Source organism: Drosophila albomicans, unplaced genomic scaffold, assembly GCF_009650485.2.
Source record: "Drosophila albomicans strain 15112-1751.03 unplaced genomic scaffold, ASM965048v2 utg000346l_pilon, whole genome shotgun sequence".
Lineage (NCBI taxonomy): Eukaryota > Metazoa > Arthropoda > Insecta > Diptera > Drosophilidae > Drosophila > Drosophila albomicans.
Window position 1 is genome coordinate 10,001 of NW_026263683.1, and position 9,444 is coordinate 19,444.

Genomic DNA, 9,444 nt, shown 5'->3' on the forward strand with positions numbered 1-9,444 from the left:
TATTAATTCGTGTGTACTTAGACATGCATGGCTTAATCTTTGAGACAAGCATATAACTACTGGCAGGATCAACCAGAATAATGTTCATTTCATTATGTAAATATATTTAAAATATAATTACATAAATCTTCAAATATGTAAAATACATGACAACTCACAAATATTTTTGAATAACAAACGATAATATTCAATAATTGTATATATATATATGTTATACTTGACATGTACTATACGAATGTGGCCATAATTAGATAGCATTCACGTTCGCTAGTTATAATTCACAATTGTTTATATAAATATATATACTTATATATAAAATATATATGCATATAATCGTTCAAAAATATCATTTTATTTCAACTTACTAAATATATTATATCACACATGCATATTTATAATTTAAATTCAATTAATTGAATAAAAAAATTATTTTATTTTGATGACAAATTGATAATTTTATCTAATTCTGCATTTACGTGTAGACAATATTATATATTAGTAAAAACCTCCGTCCACAATAGTGTCCTAGAGGATTTTTCAATTATTCACAAAATATTAATTCTTTAGCTACGAAACACCGTCTTCTTTTGAAAAAGACATTTAATACATTATATGCTTATATAATAGTAATAATTATATAACCATATAATAGTATCAATTTTTATATCGGATGAGACTAATAATTAATTAATAATAACATAATTATTACTTAATATGCAAACTGAAATATATGCATCCAATACATATATACGTGATGAGCACACACTGCCACCATGTATAGGTTTTAGTCGCGATCGAACTTTCGAAGTGAACAGACGTGCCTCCGTGTGTGCTCCGTGTGAGAACCATAGAAACCTATAAAAACATTACCGACAGAGACGGAATTTAGATTTCCCTGTGTGGGATCATAAATGCAACAAAGTGCGAATAATTTAGTGACAGTGACACTCTTAATATTGTGAAAAATCGAGTTTCTCCAATTGCAAAAATAACCACGTGCGTGGAAAATTTTCCAAGCTTTTGAAGCTATCGAGCTTTAAAGCTTGATCACAGCTGTTCGAACTTTACCCAAGTCGTGAGCCGCTGCGTGAAAAAGTTCCAAGCTTATAAGACTCTAAAGCTAAAAGCTCGGTATCAGCTTTTTAGCAAAGTCGCGAACATCACTCAAGACACGAACCATCGAAATAGCAAAAACATCAACGCTATCCAAGTCACGAACCATCGATATAGCAAGGACACAAACGCTGTGTCGGTGTCAGCTGTTTAGCAAAGTCGCAAACATCACCCAAGACACGAACCATTGAAATAGCAAAACATCAACGCTTGGCGCGAATTTCGAACTCCTTCAAAATTCGAATTCGCGTCAGTTTCTCACCATGAGCTGGCAAGCCCAGCCGCCTAGAAAGAAGGGCAACATCAAATATAAAAATAGTGACTCCAGCGACTCCGAGCCTGGAGAAATAAAGCGCAAGAATGCCAAAAAAGCCGATAAGGAGGACAAGGCCAGCACCAGCGAGGCAGCCAGAGCTGCATTAATAAGCAGACTTAAAAATAACTCATTCGGAATCCTATCTGAGGACGATGATGAAACAGATTCTAGTGATGATTACGAAGAGACACCAGCTGCTCCTAAGACATCCAAAAAGCATGACCAAGAGGAAAAAGCACCCAAGGAGATCAAGCCACCGCCAATCTTCATCCCGGATGTAACCAGCATCAAGGACCTATCCAAAGCCATCTCTGGCGCCTTAGGCAAAGATGTAGAGGTCACATACAAAGCCAGCCAGAATAACTTCATTCGAGTCATGACCCCCAACAAGGATGCCTTTACCAAACTAAAGACTTTCTTGAGCGATAGTAAAAATAGATTCCACACCTTTCAACCCCGAGATGAACGCGCCTACCGGGTGGTCATCAAAGGCCTCCACCACTCGACCGATTTGGAAGACATCAAAGAGGGACTCGGCCGCCACGGGCACAAGGTCAGGGATGTCCACAATCCCAATAAAAGGGGTACAAAGAAGCCTCTAAACCTCTTCTTCGTAAGTCTGGAGCCGGCCAAAAACAATAAGGAGGTATACCAGATCAAACGGATATGCAGCACCATGGTCACGGTTGAACCGCCGATCAAATTCAACGATGTCCCCCAATGCTACCGCTGCCAGGCCTTCGGGCATACCCAAAGATACTGCCACCTCGACCATCGTTGCGTCAAGTGTGGAGACGAGCACTCCACTGCTGAATGCAAAAAGAACGCCAGTGAACCGGCTTTCTGCCTTAACTGCAAGGGCCCACATGCGGCCTCATACAAAGGCTGTCCAGCTTACAAGAGAGCGAAGAGTGTTTTTGCCCCCAGGCAGGCAACCTCACGTTACCAGCCGCCCCACCTCAGCAAGATCGACCCCAACGCAAGCAGAATCGACCCAAATGTTAGCTATGCCAATACAGCAAGAAACGCTGCCCCACAAGATAACATCCTACATCCCAACGCCAACTTAATCCCACCAAGCAATTCCCTTGACGCGGCAATGGCCAGAATGGAGGCCATGTTTGAGCGCATGATGGAAAAGGTCATGAGTCAAATGACCCAAATGCTTGCTACCGTTTGCAAATCATTATGCAAACGGGATTAAACATAACGATCTGGAACGCTAACGGCCTGATTAAAAGCCGGCCAGAAGTGGAACACTTTATCCACACACACAACACAGACATACTCCTCATCTCCGAAACTCACTTCTCCAATAGATCATACATCCGACTTCACGGGTATGACATCATCCACGCTGACCACCCTAGCGGCAGAGCTCATGGCGGAGCGGCAATTATTATTAAAGCGGGCATAAAGTACAACGAGCTGAGTACCTTAGAGGAAGACTGGGTACAATGTGCCAAAGTCAATCTGCCCAGCCCACTAGGCGACCTTACAGTCGCCGCGGTCTACCTCCCCCCCAGACACAGAGTATCAGAAAGGCATTTTGATCTGCTGCTGAGCAGTCTGGGTAACAGATTTCTAATTGGGGGCGATTTCAACGCAAAGCACCGATGGTGGGGATGCCGAGTCAGCAACCCTAAAGGAAGCGCACTACTTAGGTGCATCCAGCGCAGGAGCATCGTATGCCACACCACAGGAGAGCCCACCTACTGGCCAACAGATCCGACCAAAATTCCCGACACCCTGGACATGGCCCTCTCCAAAGGATTTGATAGTGCCAAAGTCTCGTTGTCTTCTAACGCGGACCTTTTCTCCGACCACAGCGCAGTGGAACTGCGGCTGAACCTCCCTGCACTGAGAAAAGCTGCACATCCCAGGATGATCAAGAGGAGCACGAGACTGCAATCCTACAAAGCCTGGCTAACGGAAAATGTCAACCCAGTGCAAGATCTTACCACCACCGAGCAAGTGAACAACGCCATCAACGAGCTCACGCAACACATGCACAACGCAGCAGCACATGCTTCCCCCAGAACCCCAATCTCTCCCAGACTACCAACGAGGGTCCTACACCTTTGGTCTTCAGAGATCGCCTCGCTAGTAGCTGAGAAGAGACGGTTGCGACGAGTATGGTTCCTATCCAGAAATCCTAGAGATAAAAGGGTATTTAACAGAGCCGCAAAGCAGCTTAAGGATAAGCTCCTAAAGCTCAGGCAGAGCTCGTTTGAAGAGTTCCTGGCCAATGTTGAGCCTGGAGACCCACAGCACAACCTTTGGCAGGTCACTCGTCATATAAAACGACCTACTAAGAGAGTTGCTCCAGTCCAGCGTGCTAGTGGCGCCTGGTGCCGCACAGAGCAAGAACGAGCTGAAGCTTTTGTGGAGCACCTCAGCGAAGCCTTCAAGCCGATAATAAGATGCACCGACCTGGATATCTCAGCTACGCAACGTGCCCTACAACTATTAGATGAAAACACCAACAACAACCAAGAAGAGCTAGCTATGGTCTCGGTGGATGAGGTCAAACTTGAGATCGAGGGACTCAAGACGAATAAATCGCCGGGCGCTGATGGCATTGAAGCACTGGCTGTTAAGCTTCTTCCCCCTCCCTGCCTACAACTCCTCGCCAACATATACAGCAGGTGCTTTCAGCTAGGACATTTTCCAACCATCTGGAAACGAGCAGAGGTAATTCTTATACCCAAACCTGGCAAACCTGAAGCCAATCTTGGCTCTTATCGTCCGATAAGTTTGCTGTCGATACTCTCCAAAATACTCGAAAGAGTATTTTTGCGCAGAGTATTGCCAGTGCTGGAAGAAGCTGGGTTGATTCCGGATCACCAGTTTGGCTTCAGGCGTTCTCACTCCACCCCGGAACAATGCCACCGTTTAGTCAAAGTGATACTGGACGCATTCGAGGAGAAGAACTACTGCTGCGCCGTAATGCTTGACGTGAAGCAAGCTTTCGACAGAGTCTGGCACCCAGGGCTACTGCTTAAGCTTAAGAGAAACCTGCCTCAACCCCATTACGCATTTCTGCAATCTTACCTCGACAACAGAAGCTTTTATGTCAGATGCGGAGATGCGCGATCTACCACAAAAGGTATCGAAGCCGGTGTACCACAAGGTAGCGTCCTAGGCCCTCTATTGTACACGTTGTACACAGCGGACATGCCTACATTTTTCAACGAGAACCTATTGGTTGCCACATACGCTGATGACACAGCCTTCCTTGCCACAGCAGGAACCCCACAGGATGCGTCGGAAATAATTCAAAATCAGCTAAACACCATCGAGCCCTGGCTGCGGAGGTGGAACATCTCGGTAAACCCTGAGAAGTCCACGCAAACCACATTTGCACTCCGCAACGGCAATTGCCCGCCTGTCAGTCTCAATGGGGAATATATTCCCGAAAATCCCACGCCCAAATACCTGGGCATGACGCTCGACAGGCGGTTAACATGGCGCACACACATCCTAAGGAAGAGAAAGCAGGCTGAAGAGAGGTTGAAGCAATTCCAATGGCTCATTGGAAGACGCTCGAAGCTTAAAAGCAAACTTAAACTGCTTGTCTACAAAACCATCATTAAGCCAATCTGGACTTATGGCATCCAGCTGTGGGGCACTGCCTGCAAATCAAACTGCAGGAGCATCCAAAGGCTGCAGAACAAGGCTCTGAGAATGGTCTCGAACGCTCATCCTTACCATGACAACAGCACCATCCACGAGGTACTCAGGGTTCCCTGGGTAGAAGATGAAATTCGAAAAGTGAGCACGAATTACATCAACAGGCTCCATAACCACCCAAACACATTGGCCATCAACATCTTGGACAACAGCCAAACCGTCAGAAGACTTAAAAGAAAACACCCCCTCGACCTGCCCATGGAGGATGATGATTAGCCCTCCAGAACCCTACCAACCATCTCTTGTGAGAATTTAATCGACAAGGCTGCCTCAAAAAATTTAATTATTGTCCGTACCGACAGATTTTAAATAAATAATTATTGACGAAAAAAAAAAAAAAAAAAAAAAAAAAAAAAATGTATAGGTTTTGTGACACGTTTTCTACAATGCTCTTATTTTATTTAGTATTACCATCTAACGTATCTTTTTGTTGCACTAATTTAATAATACAACAGTAAAACTTCATTATTTTTAACTTTTTTAATCATATTGCCTTCTATATGATTATTTTCATATATTATTTATATATGACTTATGCCGGCAAGACTCACTCCATATACATAGTCATATATATTTCACTTGTGAAATTTTTCTCATATGACATGCCTGCTCGACATCACCACCCCCTATATAGGTTTTGTGACACGTTTTCTACAACCAGCTCATTTTACTAAGGTATACCACCTAATGTATCTTTATGTTGCACTAATTTAATAATGCAACAGTAAAACTTCATTATTTTTTAACTTTTTTAATCATATTGCCTTCTATATGATTATTTTCATATATTATTTATATATGACTTATGCCGGCAAGACTCACTCCATATACATAGTCATATATATTTCACTTGTGAAATTTTTCTCATATGACATGCCTGCTCGACATCACCACCCCTATATAGGTTTTGTGACACGTTTTCTACAACCAGCTCATTTTACTAAGGTATACCACCTAATGTATCTTTATGTTGCACTAATTTAATAATGCAACAGTAAAACTTCATTATTTTTAACTTTTTTAATCATATTGCCTTCTATATGATTATTTTCATATATTATTTATATATGACTTATGCCGGCATGACACTCCATATAAATAGTCATATATATTTCACTTGTGAAAATTTTTCTCATATGACATGCCTGCCCGACCTCACCACCCCTATATAGGTTTTGTGACACGTTTTCTACAATGCTCTTATTTTATTTAGTATTACCATCTAACGTATCTTTTTGTGTTGCACTAATTTAATAATACAACAGTAAAACTTCATTATTTTTTTACTTTTTTTAATCATATTGCCTTCTATATGATTATTTTCATATATTATTTATATATGACTTATGCCGGCAAGACTCACTCCATATACATAGTCATATATATTTCACTTGTGAAATTTTTTCTCATATGACATGCCTGCTCGACATCACCACCCCTATATAGGTTTTGTGACACGTTTTCTACAACCAGCTCATTTTACTAAGGTATACCACCTAATGTATCTTTATGTTGCACTAATTTAATAATGCAACAGTAAAACTTCATTATTTTTAACTTTTTTTAATCATATTGCCTTCTATATGATTATTTTCATATATTATTTATATATGACTTATGCCGGCATTACACTCCATATACATAGTCATATATATTTCACTTGTGAAATTTTTTCTCATATGACATGCCTGCCCGACCTCACCACCCCTATATAGGTTTTGTGACACGTTTTCTACAACCCGCTCATTTTACTAAGGTCTACCACCTAATGTATCTTTTATGTGGCACTAATTTAATAATGACAACAGCAAAACTTCATTATTTTTTTTTTAATCATATTGCCTTCTATATGATTATTTTCATATATTATTTATATATGACTTATGCCGGCAAGACTCACTCCATATACATAGTCATATATATATTTCACTTGTGAAATTTTTCTCATATGACATGCCTGCTCGACATCACCACCCCTATATATAGGTTTTGTGACACGTTTTCTACAACCAGCTCATTTTACTAAGGTATACCACCTAATGTATCTTTATGTTGCACTAATTTATAATGCAACAGTAAAACTTCATTATTTTTAACTTTTTTAATCATATTGCCTTCTATATGATTAAAAAAGTATATTATTTTCATATGACTTATGCCGGCATTGTCAAATATGATACTCATATATTTCGGTTGTGAACCTCATATGATCATGGCTGCCCAGTTCAATATATAATGTGACCAACGTCCAAAAAATTTTTCATTTTAGTTAAATTCAACCATCTTATCTCATTTTATTAATTGCAACTGTATAAAATGATATTTAAAAAGTTTTTTCTTCAATTTTCATATGTTGAAATTTTTTGTCAAAGTTGAACTCATATCTCGGTAGAACCTCATATCATATGGCTGAAGTTCAATAAAAAATTCACCAAGTCCAAAAATTTTTTTTCTCAAGTTAAATTCAAAAATCTTATCTCATTTTATTAATAAAACTGTATAAAATGATATATAAAAAGTTTTTTCTTCAATTTTCATATGTTGAAATTTTTTTGTCAAAGTTAATGTAACTCATATCTCGGTAGAACCTCATATCATATGGCTGCAGTTCAATAAAAAATTCACCAAGTCCAAAAAAATTTTTTTCTCAAGTTAAATTTCAAAATCTTATCTCATTATATTAATAAAACTGTATAAAATGATATATAAAAAGTTTTTTCTTCAAATTTTCATATGTTGAAATTTTTTGTCCGAGTTGAACTCATATCTCGGTAGAACCTCATATCATATGGCTCAGTTCAATAAAAAATTCACCCAATGTATCTCCAAAAATTTTTTCTCAAGTTAAATTCAAATCTTTATCTCATATATATTAATAAACTGTATAAAATGATATTAAAAAAGGTTTTTCTTCAATTTTCATATGTTTGAAATTTTTTGTCAAAGTTGAACTCATCTCTCGGTAGAACCTCATATCATATGGCTGCAGTTCAATAAAAAATTCACCAAGTCCAAAAAATCTTTTTCTCAAGTTAAATTCAAAATCTTATCTCATTATATTAATAAACTGTATAAAATGATATTTAAAAAGTTTTTTCTTCAATTTTCATATGTTGAAATTTTTTGTCAAAGTTGAACTCATATCTCGGTAGAACCTCATATCATATGGCTGCAGTTCAATAAAAATTCACCAAGTCCAAAAAATCTTTTTCTCAAGTTAAATTCAAAATCTTATCTCATTATATTAATAAACTGTATAAAATGATTTTAAAAAAGTTTTTTCTTCAATTTTCATATGTTGAAATTTTTTGTCAAAGTTGAACTCATATCTCGGTAGAACCTCATATCATATGTGCCACTAATATGAAAAAATTCACCAAGCTACCAAACACATAATTGTCTAAGTGAAATTCAAAAATGCATACTTATTAATAAACGTATAGTATTCTATTTCAAAAAGATACATTCTTAAATGTATATATATTTTTTTGTCATATCACTGCATATTTTTAATTTGTGCCACTAATATGATGGCGTCCTTCTTGCTACCAAATTCATGTAATTGTGTACCAAATAAATGTATACTTAAAATACACAAGTATTCATTGTACATACATAAATATATATATCATGCATATTTTTAATTTTTCGCCACTAATATGATGGCGTCCTTCTGGCTACCAAATAAATATATATAACTAACGCTTACTAAAATAAATGCATATTTAAAATATACAAGTATTTTGTACACATAGATATACTATGCATATTTCTTAATTTTCGCCACTAATATAATGGCGTTCCTTTTGCTACCAAATAAATATATATAACCAACGCATAATAAATAAATGCATATATAAAATACGCAAGTATTTTGTACACATAGATATACTATGCATATTCTTAATTTTTTCGCCACTAATATAATGGCGTTCCTTTTTGCTACCAAATAAATATATATAACCAACGCATAATAAATAAATGCATATATATAAAATATGCAAGTATTTTGTACACATAGATATACTATGCATATTCTTAATTTTCGCCACTAATATAATGGCGTTCCTTTTGCTACCAAATAATAAATATATACAACTAACGCATACTAAATAAATGCATATTTAAAATACGCAAGTATTTTGTACACATAGATATACTATGCATATTCTTAATTTTCGCCACTAATATAATGGCGTTCCTTTTGCTACCAAATAAATATATATAACAACGCATTATAAATAAATGCATATATAAAATACGCAAGTATTTTTGTACACATAGATATACTATGCATATTCTTAATTTTCCAGCCACTAATA

At 37.4% G+C, this 9,444-nt stretch overlaps 1 non-coding gene across 1 annotated transcript in view; it reads right to left on the reverse strand.

The window, feature by feature from the left end:
* The window catches only part of LOC117577115 (small subunit ribosomal RNA), a 1,998-nt gene extending 1,919 nt beyond the window's left edge, over nucleotides 1–79 (reverse strand). The window contains exon 1 of the ribosomal RNA XR_004573029.2: nucleotides 1–79. This exon is cut by the window's left edge and continues 1,919 nt beyond it. This is a non-coding gene — a ribosomal RNA (small subunit ribosomal RNA).
* Between the last annotated feature and the right edge of the window lie 9,365 nt (nucleotides 80–9,444).